This window comes from Microtus pennsylvanicus, chromosome 10 (assembly GCF_037038515.1).
Source record: "Microtus pennsylvanicus isolate mMicPen1 chromosome 10, mMicPen1.hap1, whole genome shotgun sequence".
In the NCBI taxonomy this organism is placed as follows: Eukaryota; Metazoa; Chordata; class Mammalia; order Rodentia; family Cricetidae; genus Microtus; species Microtus pennsylvanicus.
This window is the reverse complement of record NC_134588.1, coordinates 73919739-73932064: the sequence shown is the minus strand read 5'-3', so window position 1 is coordinate 73932064 and position 12326 is coordinate 73919739.

Here is a 12326-nt window from a genome sequence, read left to right as displayed (position 1 = left end):
AGAGTAGAAATCTTGCCAAACAAAGCTGTGACTGAAGCTTTTTACCTCAGACTCCTGCCATACTGCTTGCTAAGATGCTAATAAACCTTGTACATCGAGGACAACCCTAACCTTTGGGTGTGTTTTTAAATTGTTCTTCCAAATGCCTATAGTGTGTCTGGTGCGAGTTCTGTCCCTGCAGCATTCTGGACAGCAGAACGTTAATATTATTCAAGGATCCTGGCAGCTTTCATCCATATTTGATCACTTCCGATGACCTACGCAATCATTTGTTGTAAATAGGATGCTTTGGCTAAAGCGCTCGCATGTTGGTCCATTGGTTGGTTGAATGAATGCAGTTACAGTTGGTGGTAGACACACAGCCTTTACGCTAGTGTGGATTGTGCCCATGTGCTGTGGCTATCCATTAGACCAGAAGACTCTTGAATTAAATGCTGTTTCTGTTTATAGAATACTCTTGTCTGTAAAATAAAACAGTTCAAAAACCAATCCTTAGGCGATGCTGGTGTTACCCAGGCTCTCTCTTTCTTGTGATAATAAACAGGGAAAGTCGGCTTGCTCATGTTCTTGAATGTTCTAGGCTTCTTTAGCTGTAGGAAGATTTTTATTTGTACCCTACAACATCTCCACCCAAAAGCAGCATCTCACAGTCTTTAAATGCATAGTCTTCATGCTTCTAAGACAGGATCATTTCATCAATGTTAAACAGTTGGTTTTACAGATTTTTCTCAACCACAGAAACCCCAAGCAGCTTGCTCATCCTTCTGGATCAACACTTGCTACCCACTTTAGGTCTTCAGATTTGGAAAATTATGATACTCCAACTCCCACTACGCAAGCCTGGGCTGGGGCAGAAAAACTTATACTCCTTCCTGCTTTGCCTTTATTTATTTAGAAAGAGTCTTCCGTAGCCGTGAGCTCCCAATTCTCTTGCCTCCACCATCACACCCCAGCTGAGAATTAGTATTACTACCATGTTTCCGACTTGAGTGTTTGAGAGTCAGAAGCGGTGCGTTAGGGTACACAAGGTACACTTGTGAAAGCTCTGGGCACAGGTTGTGCTTTCCAAAGTCCCACTGCTCTCAGCAGGTTGTGGGTGTCCCTATCGCGGTGGCCCTGCTGGTGCCTGGTAAAGCTTCACTTCCGCCATCCCCCACCACAGGAATACACTTTGCAGTTTCTTTGTGGTTTAAGTCACATTTTCTTCTATTGCTAGTGCGATGCAGCCTCTTCTTGTGTTTGCTGCGGATTGATTTGCCCATCTGTGCACGGCATGCTCAGTATTTGCTTACACACCGTATTGATTTGTTTGTCTCTGTCTTATTGATTTTCTTTGTTGATTATGTGTGTTGGGAAAGTGTTCAGGTGGTAGGCTGACTTTGCCTGTTTTGCTGTGCTTATCGCTTGGTAAAATTGTTCAGTTTTATTTTATTTAAATATCGCATTCATGACTTCATTCTTTCATTAATTAATGAACCGTTTTCAAATCTCCTAGGGTAGGTCACTTGATCAAAGGATTATTTTTTCAAGTTAATTCTCTGTCTATCTGATCTCTGTCCAAACTTACAATTTAAAATTATGGCAAAGTGTGCTTTTAGCAGTTGTACCAAATAATAAGAATTTTGGCTCAGGATTTGAATGGTGGTGGCAAATGGCATCTCAGATACTGAAGTTAAGTGTGTTTGCTCCAGTTTAAATGTGTCAGCCTCTTCTAGCTGTTTGGTTGAAAGTGAGACCCCAGCCCCCTGATACCCCTAAATCCAAGATGTCTGGGATGTTTGGGTGAAAGCGTCACTCCAGCCCCTGGCACCCATCCTTGGAGTGCCAATGGAGCAGGAAGCTTCATTTCAAGCCCCCTCCCCTGTGAATTGCCTTGGTCCAGACTCCACCTCTGGGAAAGTTTGCCAAGCGCTGACCCCTGCCCAGGGAGGGTGAGGACCACGCCCACAGGCTATTCAGGCTGCAGCCCAGAAAAGGAACACACAGTCTCCGGGTTTTGCATGCTCTCTCCTTCTCTCTTTCCCTCGCCGGTGGGCCACCCAAGAGCACTGCATTAAACATGGGCATCTTTTATTTGGTCTAATTTGGTCTGATTAGAATTATTTGTGTTGGTGGAGAGGCTCGTCTTAAGAAATATTCCTAACATATGGAGGTTCCACCTCTCAGCGAGGCTTGGCTTTCATGGCATGATTGTGACTTCAACGGAAAGCCTGAAAATCAACAAAAATAAATGCGAATGGGTCCCGTAGCCCTGCTGGAATTGAGCAAAAAATAAGGGGGGGGGAACTCAATGAGACGAAGCCGATCTTATCTTGGCGGAGAGTGTGCAAGAAGGGCGTTTTTCCAACAAGTGGCCCTGGGCCCATGGGAAAAACAGGTCCCCTCGGTGGAGTCCTCCATAAATTAGGAATATTTCATAAGACAAGCCGCTCACCTGATGCAAATAATTCTAATCAAACCAAGTTAGATCAAATAAAAGATGCCCATGTTTTATGTAGTACTCCTGGGTGGCCTGGGAAAGAACTTGCAAGGGAAAGAAAGAAGGGGAGACCACATAAAACCTGGAGACCATATGTTTCTTTTCTGGGCTGCAGCCTAAATAGCCTGTGGGAGTGGTCCTGACCCTCTCTGGGCAGGGGTCAGCTCTTGGCAGGCTTTCCTGGAGGTGGAGTCTGGACCAAGATGACTCCCAGGGGAGAGGGCTTGAAATGGAGCTTCCTGCTCCATGCCTGCTCCATTGGCACAGCCTTGTCTTTATTCTCAGTGTTTTAACTTCTTTTCTTTGGGGTTAGTGTGGGAGGTGGGAGAATCCACAACTATGAGGTACACGGAATGACTTCTCAGGCTGAGAGAGACTGGCCCTCGTTGATGGATGGCTCTTACGAGTTACAAGATATGTTCACATGCTCTGGAATGACTCCCACAGGGCCATTCCTCCTAACTAGGTGTTTGCTTTAATCTATTCTGTCTTGAAATTCGGTTGTCTCTGACATTATGGTTCTCTCATTTAAAAGGAAAAAAAAAATCACCTACCACCCTAACCCTGACTCTACTGCATTATCTGGACTGCATTTAGTTTAGATAGCACTTGTAGTTTATAGAAGCAGAAGTGCCAGCTCCAACATCATGGTCTGGAGACCAAAGGAAAGAAGTTTGACAGACATGCATGCTGGAGAGGTCTGAGGGCTGAGCATCTGCCCCAAGGAAAGCATGGAAGGGCGGTAGGGGAGAAGTGGGTGGTAGACTCAATGCTGGTCAGCCTCTGGGCCACAGTGTGGTGCCGAATCCAGTCCAAGCACTGTTGTTGCTTTGCCCTTTCTGATGTCTGATGACTCTATACTCAAGGCTTTGTTACCAGGGATAATTACAAATCAGAAGACACTGGTATAATAACCCCAACACTTAGCAGACAAACAGAAGAGAACCAGGAGTTCAAGGTCATCTTTGGCTATGTAGGTGTTTGGGGCCTAAGGTATATAAGACACTTGGGAGGTAAAAATGACAGGGCAGCAGGATGACGCAGCGGGATGGGGAGGTAAAAATGGCAGGGCAGTAAGATAATACAGCAGCAGTACTTGCTGCCAAGCCTGATGAACTGAGTTTGATCTGAACTCACATGGTGAAGGACATAACTCCTGCCTTCTAAGCCAGTGGTTCTCAATCTGGGGATTGAATAACCCTTGCATATCAGATATCCTGTATATCAGATATTTATATTACAATTCAGAACAGTAGCATTATAGTTATGAAGTAGCAATGAAAGTAATTTATGTTTGTGAATCACCACAAATAAGGAATGGTATTATAGAGTTGCAGCAATAGGAAGGTTGAGAACCATTGCTCTAAGATACCCTGTGACTTCTACAAAGAACCATGGCATGGCTTCCCACCCTCTCCGCAAAGTAGATAAATGAATGCAATCAACAAAATTAAATCAGTCAAAGCACATTATATGAACAGCAGAATTAGAGATGCGTTTCCTTTGTCCTTCAAAGATGCTTTGTTTATAATTATAGAAGATTCAAAGTCAAGCCCTCAGTAGTTACAACTGTGAAAGGTCTTCCTCCCCATAGAAAAGCAATGGAACCGAGGGGAACTACTAAATAATCAACCATTGTGTGTAAGTAGCCATAATAGGCAGTCATAATCACCATTTATAGGGAGCTACTTTAATTATCTTGAATTACTCAGGAAAAAGGAATTGAAGCCTGTTGGGTGGACAGTACAGAGCAGTGAATTAATACATGGAATAGGAAGAACTGAGTTTAAATGTTGTGCCACCTACTGATCACAGAACCTGAATAAATCACCTAACGTCTGTGGACCTGAGCTTTCTCCTCTATTAAGTGGGATCAGTACTGATCGCAACATACATTGTGAGAAGCTGAGGGGGCCAATGTATGCAGGAATATTTTATAAATTACAAGATATGATATAATTGTTGATAAGAAAAATTGTTAGCAGAGAAGATGAGTGGGCAGCTTTTTTCCACATAAATGTTTTCAAACTCTGCTCTCAGCTCCTCAATGAGACAAGTTTACAGACATTTCCAGACATGAAACAGTTTGGGGCCAAGTCTTGCGTAGTTTTTTTTAAGTGAAAGCTTGGGTGGAAGAGATAGGCTGGCCAAATATAAGTGACTAAAGTATTTTAGCTTCTTATTTCATACAAAAATATTTAAACTCGAACATTCAATTCTAATATATACATATATACACACATATATACATATATATGTACACACACACATATGTAATTTCCCAGGGAGATAGCTGAAAAGAAGGTTCAGAGGGTAAAATGCTTACTTTGCAACCATGAAGATCTGAGTTTGATCCCCAGAACTAATGTAGAAAACTGGGCATTGTGGCATTCACTTTTAATTCCAGCACTGAGAAGGCAGAGACAGGATGATCCTTAGAACTTTCTGGTCAGCCAGCCTAGCTGAATAAGCAAGCCTCAATCAGGTCAGTAAGAGAATAATCTGTGAAATATAGAACAAAGTGCAGGGCTCCAGAGAAACGACATTCCAGGCCATCCTTTGCTCACCATTTGCATATACACATGTTAGAATACAAGCATTCATACATGAACATACACAAACACAAATGAGAGACAGAGAGACACATGGAGACAGAGAGACAGAGAGATACACAGAGAGACAGAAAGAGAGACAGAGATACAGAGACAGAAGACAGAAGACAGATAGGCAGGCAGACAGACAGACAGGGACACGCATATATACCCCAGGGGGGAGGAATGAAGAGATGCCTTAGCAGGCAAGGACTCTTGCTATTCCTGCAAAGTTTAGTTACCAGCTGTATCTGTAGCTTCAGGGGATCTGACATGCTCCATGGGCATCTTTACCACAGACAGACAGACACACACACACACGGACAAACGTAAAGAAAAAGAAAATAAATCTGATTTTTCTAGAGCACAAAAGATAATAAAATACGGAGAGCTATCATTTTCATGCCCCCATACTTTTTGTCTTTGAAGTGGTACAAATCCCTGTTTTGTTGACGTGATCGTGGTTTGTTTAGTAGAGAAGTAGTTCTGGGGAAGCATGACTTGTCAGTGACTTTGCCACAGCGGTTGGTGATATTACACAACCTTAGGCTGATGACCTAATAGCAGCTAGGGAATCAAAGGCTGAGGTCATTCAGTTTTGGCAGTGTGCAGTTTCTAGCTTTCCTGTCTTTGTTGTTGAATTTTGACGAGTTGACTTAGACTAGTTTACATTTCTATAAATTTAATAACGGTGATGAAGACCATCTTCAGTTTCAAAAATAAGACCACTTTATATATAGTAGCTGTGGCCATGATGATCTTATTTCAAAGTGGCCTCAGGGATGCATCCAGATCTCTAGTGGAATATTCTCAACACATCAGATCAAAGCTCTAAGTGAAAAGGTTTAGAACTGAGATGTGACACCTGATTCCCTAGTAGAACATTTAGTAAATTGATTGCTGTAACTTTTCTCCTTGAAAAATATTGGAAACCCTTCCCGAGCAGAGTTCCATGAGCTGGGCAGAGTCCTTGGCTGCACTCCTCATTCCTGATACACTGGGTGTCATTGCCTTCCTTCTTCCTCCCCTCACTGTGGTTACCTTGGTTGGGAGATAAACTGGCCAATCCTGACCTGCTCTTCAATCCCACCCAATTTTGTATTTTGTCCACTGAAATTATTGGCTACTTCTAAATACACCCATGTTCGTTCTAGCTTTGACACAGGTGGAACATTTGTCTTGGTGAGTGTATTTGCTTATGCAAGATGAGTATTGTTGACATAGTGATACCAACAGGCTTCAGAATATTGCCTGGTTAATAGAATCATATATTCTTAACATTCTTTGTAAAAATTACTCTTCTTGCCAGAGTTTGGGATTACTTTTGTATTTTTTTTTTAATCCAAGAAAGAGTTTTAACTCATACTTCTTGGACGCTCGTTAAAATACATCCTCACACACTGACAAGATGTTGAGTTATCATACAAGAGCCTACCAGTGTCAGCAGAGGAGGGAGGCCACGTGAGATCACTGAGCATACTCTGTGTACACTGAGATCATCTTCATCCAGGGCACAGCACTCGCCTCCTGCCTATGCTGGACACATGTTGGTGGTACACTGTGTTTGTGCCTATTGCCATTGTTGTTTCTTCTGGGCTACTGCATGTTTATTTAGGCCAGAAAGTTGGAAGTCACTCCCGAATCTTGCTACTCCCCTGCTTACCACACTCCACGAAGTAGCAGACCCTAATCCTACTCTGACTACATGAATCAGTTAGCTCCTGCAGGGCAGTCTTGTCTAGTCCAGTGACTTGACATAGCTATAGTTTGCAGCGTTTCTACAAGCAACTGTATCTGGTTACGTTCCAAGTGGACTGACATAGTTTGTTTGATATCCTTCTTGCATTTCTCTCTGTCATCAAGGTAAACGCTAAACTCTTGATAGGACTTAGAAAGCTCTTTGTGGTGTGGCTTCTGCCTCTTTCTTGGTACCCTGACTGTTTATTAAATCACACTCCATGACATATGAAGCGTCCCCAAGACTCCATGCACTCCCATTTCCCGGATGTAGTACCTTTTTTCCCTCTTGCACCAGGTCCTTTTACTAGCCTACCATAGGATTGGTATATGGCAGTTGTTTAATTTACATTCAGAGAATGAAAAGAATGGAAGAATGGAGGATGAATGTATGTCTAGATGGCTACTTCAGAGACAGGATTCCAGCAACACAGGTAGATTTCTGCTTAAATCTTGATCCCCAGAACTGATCCGATTTAGAAAGGCCAAGAGTCAGTCTGGCTTTACGACGTAACTCTAGACTTAGAATCATAGTTATTAAGATAGTGAGGATGGGTCTCTTCCCAGAGAATCTGAATTAATTGGTTGAGGGGCTGTGTTTTGTTCCTTTTTAAAAATCAAACTATTTGATTATCAAATAGCCAGGTTATGTGGTGTTGAAACCTTTCCCCAAGGTTCTCTCTATAAGAAAGACCGAGGAAGGCAATTCTTCATTTTGAAAATAGTTACTGATTTGTTCTATGGCTTAAGCATTATGTAGTACTCATGGTTTTGCTTCTCACTGGATGATAAGCATAGCAGGAGGAATAAGAGGAAGTTGGTCATATTTAACCAGGACCCCATGGAATGATGCCACCCAATCAGCTTCCTAATTAACCTAACCCAGAAACTGCCCCAACAGGAGTTCACAGAGCTTTGCTCCCATGATGGTTTTAAATTTCATCAGGCTGTCCATTAAGATTAACCATTACAACTCTACTTCTTGACAACCTTTGTACTTAAACACATCCCTTTAGGCCATAACATTCTACTCTTTGTCCCCATAGGCACATGGACCTCTCAAAATACAAAATGAATTCAGTTGAAGTTAAGTTTCCACAGTCTTTAATAGCTATAACACTGCTCAAAAATTTAAATTTTGTCTGCAAAGTTTTTTTTCTAAAATCCAGCCAACTTCTTAACTATGAACTCCTAACAGTCAAATAGTCAAACCAGAAACAAATTATATACTTCCAACATACAATAGTACGGAGTAAATAAATATTCCCATTCCAAAAGGGAAGAGGGGGAGGCATATCTAAGACAGATAAGACAAAAGCAAAGCAAAAAAAAAAAAAAAATCCCAGCATGGTGAACAGCAAATCATGTAATTCTATCTTCAGTATCCAGGGCTCATAACACATTATCTGGTCTCCAAAGGGCTTGGGTAGCCATTTTTTTTTCTAGCCTTGCTACCTGCAGTACACATAGCCTCTCCCTTAAACCAGCCCCACGCCGTGCATGCAACATTACACAGTGTGTTCCTTGATTCTGTATCTCTAACATCCTGGAATCATCATTGTAACTTTAACTTCACACTGTAGTTCCTCAGGGTCTCACTGCTGGATTCCAACTCTTTCACACATTTCCTTGCTTCAGTATCTCTCTGAAATTATGTTTCAGGCCTCCATGGGCTTCTGCTGAGTCTCTATGTTCTGACTCTGGGAAAACATCTTCCTAGACAGTTGATTTTGACAAGGGAAACCTCTTCAGTGACGTTCTCAGTTTAGGCTCCCTGCTTTTAGATGAATCTTTGCTTTTGCAACATGGAGCTTTTCATCTTGATAATCTGGGAGCCCTCATCCTATTGTAGTAATGCAAAGGACTGGGTATTTCTTTAATGGTGCTAATCTCTTTAACAATTATAGGTGCTTCCAAACCTGCCTTATCTTCAACTGCTGGTTTTGTTTTCTTCCTCCTCCACATTTTGCTACCTGTCATTGTAGGGCTGGATAGGCACAGCGAACAGTAATTATGAAACAGTCACTGTGATATTATCTTGAAACTTCCTATGCCAAACAAGCTAATCCATTTTTGTTACTTTTTATCTTAGCCTCACTCAAGTTCTTAGGACTCGGGTAGAATGTAGGCAGATTCTTTCCCAGACTATGACATTAATAGCCTCCAGTTCAGTTCCCAGCAGAGTCCTTGCTCTCTTCTGAAACCTTATAAGCTAAGACTCCAGGGTCCTTGTATCTGTTAGGATTTTTGCCTCTCAACCTCCCACTATAATGGTCTACTGGTCTCTGCTGATAGCATTCTAGAGTTTTTCTAGCTTAACGTTCCAAACTTGCCTACATTCCTCTTGAAAAGACTTTCCAAAGACCTGTAACCACACAGCCAAACTTATCACAGCAATGACCCCACTCCTGGTGCTGTTTTTTTCCCATTAGTTTCTGTTTTTGTTTCTGTGATAAAACACCTGGAAGAACAACCTCAGGAAGGAATTGTTTATACGGGCTCACATTTAGAAACTATAATTCACAAGGCAGCACAGCAAGAGCTTGTGAGCTGATTAGATTACCATGAAGCAAAAAGCAGTGAATTCTGGTATAAAACTCACTTTTATTTTCTACTTTTTATCCAGTTCAAGACTTCAGCACTTTGAATAGTACAATCCACATTTAAGGTAAAAAATTCTCCACCTCAGTTAACATAGTGAAGAAACTTCCTCAGAGACATATCCAGAAGTTTCCATGGCCACTCCACATCCCACTGTGAGTTCACAACCAAGCTTATCCATCACAGTTAGGGATTATGTATCTAGGGATTTGTTCATTTCTTCTAGATTTTCTAGTTTATTGTAATATAAGTTTTCAAAATATTCTCTGCTGTTCCTTTTGAATTCAGTGTATTGATCTGTTTTAACATCACTTTTAGTTTTAAAATTTATTAATTTGAATATCTTTTTCTTTTATTTATTTGGCTGTCTTATTTATCTTTACAAATAATGATTTCATTGACTATATGTATTATTTTTTCATCTCCGCTTTGTTAACTTCCACCCTGATCTTTATGATTTATTTACATCTCCAAATTTAAGTTTGGCTTGTTCCTGTTTTCCTAAGACCCTGAGTCATATCATTAGGTGATTTATTTGAGAACAGCCTCATCTTATATATAAAACACTCACAAACTTTCCTTTGAGAACTGTAAGCCAAGTTTCTTCAGGGATTTGTCAATTGTGTTTCAGAGATTGAGGTTGCTACATGAAAATGAGGTCAAATTTGACGTTTCACATGTTGAACTTGGGTTATCAGTGGGGCTGGGGGAGGTATGAGGACAATTCATGCATATGGGAGACCAGGGCAGTCTGCGCACAGGAGGATTCAATTTACGTTTAGTTGACAATTTAGAGCTATGAAGTCTTTGTGGGGTTGTCTCTTAGAGTAATTATACCTCTGCGAGGATCTGTTAGTTCTTTTTGGAGAGGGTAGACTAGACCTACTATTTTAGTTCTTGGGTAGATTTGTGTTCATCTTATCTAATTAATAACATTTACAATGGATGTTAAATCTTTAGCTGATTTGGCATTGCTAAAGCCTGCGTATGTTTTTGTTTGGAAACATCATCTTGCTATGAATCCAAAACTGGCCTCCAACTCACAATCCTCTTGCCCCAGACTCCTGAATGCTTCATTTTATAGGTGTAAACAGCCACACCTATTTTCATATTATATTTTACAAAAACATGCATATAATGAATTTATTTGTGACAGCATTATTGTGATGTTAATATAATTGAAAAAACAAAAAATTTAACCATCAGGCAATGAAGAGCCAAATAATATGAAGTAAATTCCCACTGTGGGATACTGTACAGGTGCTAAAAGAAATAGCTACTGTATATAGACTATAAAAAGGACTAAGCATATGACATGGAAAAGAGTGAAATGTTAATATATGTATGTGGATAAACATACAGACAAACACAATGTTCTATTTTTCTTCAAAAGAACACTATGCTTACATGTATAGCTTGCTTAATTATGTTTATTAATATTTATAACTTCATATTGCTTTCTAGCAGTATGTTAAATACTCATAATGTCTAAGTGGTCTAATCTCATTCTATAGTCTTACAGTCATTCTATAAAGCAGGTAATTATTTTACCTGCTGCAGAACTTTGGAGGTCTGCGCTGGGTTGCTTAGTGTTGGTCGAGCCCCAAAGAAGCTTACAAGCTCCTTTTATAGTACGTTAGAGAAACAACTGAGGCTCCAGCCGAGAAGCCTGTACTTCCAGCTGCCATGGTCTGTGATGTGATTGCTTATCATCTATTCTGTGAAAGAACACAAGGCATCCTTGTATTTAGTGGCCATGTTGTACGCAGGTCACACACGAGCTCATCTGAGTAAGTTGCTTTCAAGATCGTCCCTCCTTCTGAATTGCTGCTCCCGCTTCAGAATCCTCCTGCACACACTTCTGAAGGATCTACTTCTATATAAAAGACACCTTCAAATGGCACCATGATGTTACTACTCATTTTAGAATTCAAAAAAGAGTTGGCTTCTTGCTGGATTTAGGAACTTTGATGAATTCTGGATTTAGACTTTAAGTCCCTCTTGAAACAAATTTGTAACAATGTAACGTAATTGTTACAGTTCTAGCTGTTAGGGTAACCCAGGTCTACAGTCCAAATTAAACATTAGCTTGTACTGTGTCTAGGCTCGAAGCTGATGTACCCAAAAGAAATTTACAGAGACAATGATGTTGAAATATTTTAAGTACAAACAGGAAAGTTCTGCGCAGGCAATGAGATGGCCATTTGATCTAGTTTCCCAATCTGATTCATTTGTCGGTCCTTTCCCAGTGACACCCCCCCCCCCAACTTTTAGCAGTTAACTTAGCTCACTCTTTGTTAAGAGTTTTTGACAGCTGTGTATACACAAGTTGCCTCCTAGCCTTCCATATTGATTTAATATAGTTTGAATTCCATAGAGCAACTGTGTTCACTGACTAACCTCAAGGTTTGGAATACTAAAATTTGTGCCAGAGGGCAGGGGGAGAAAGTTTTAAGTGCCTGTGTAAGTGCAGAGGAGAAGGTTTTCGTCACTAAGATTATTTTTTGGGAGCAATCAATTCCCCCCTACCTTGTGCTTTCCACAGTCCAACTTGTACACACAAAGTTTTGGTTGGTTACTTTTTAGTACATTCTAGAAGGAACCGGTTTCTCACCATTCTCTGTGATTTCCATTACCTGTTTTTCAAAGGTTGTAGGTCTGAGAGTGGGAGAAAAGCTGGGGACAGATGCTATTGTTTATGACACAGCTAATTAAGGGTATCTTCATCCTGCTTACTCCCGTTTTTGGGCAAATCAAAAAGCATGAGAAGTTAAGTTATAGAAACAGGATGTTTAGGAGAGGAACAGAACCAAATACATGGAAGTTTATCACGTTGGGGGATACTAACTTGACTACCAATTTCCACATAATGGATCTGTTTCTCAAAATTACATTATTAATAAGTAAAGATCTTTGTT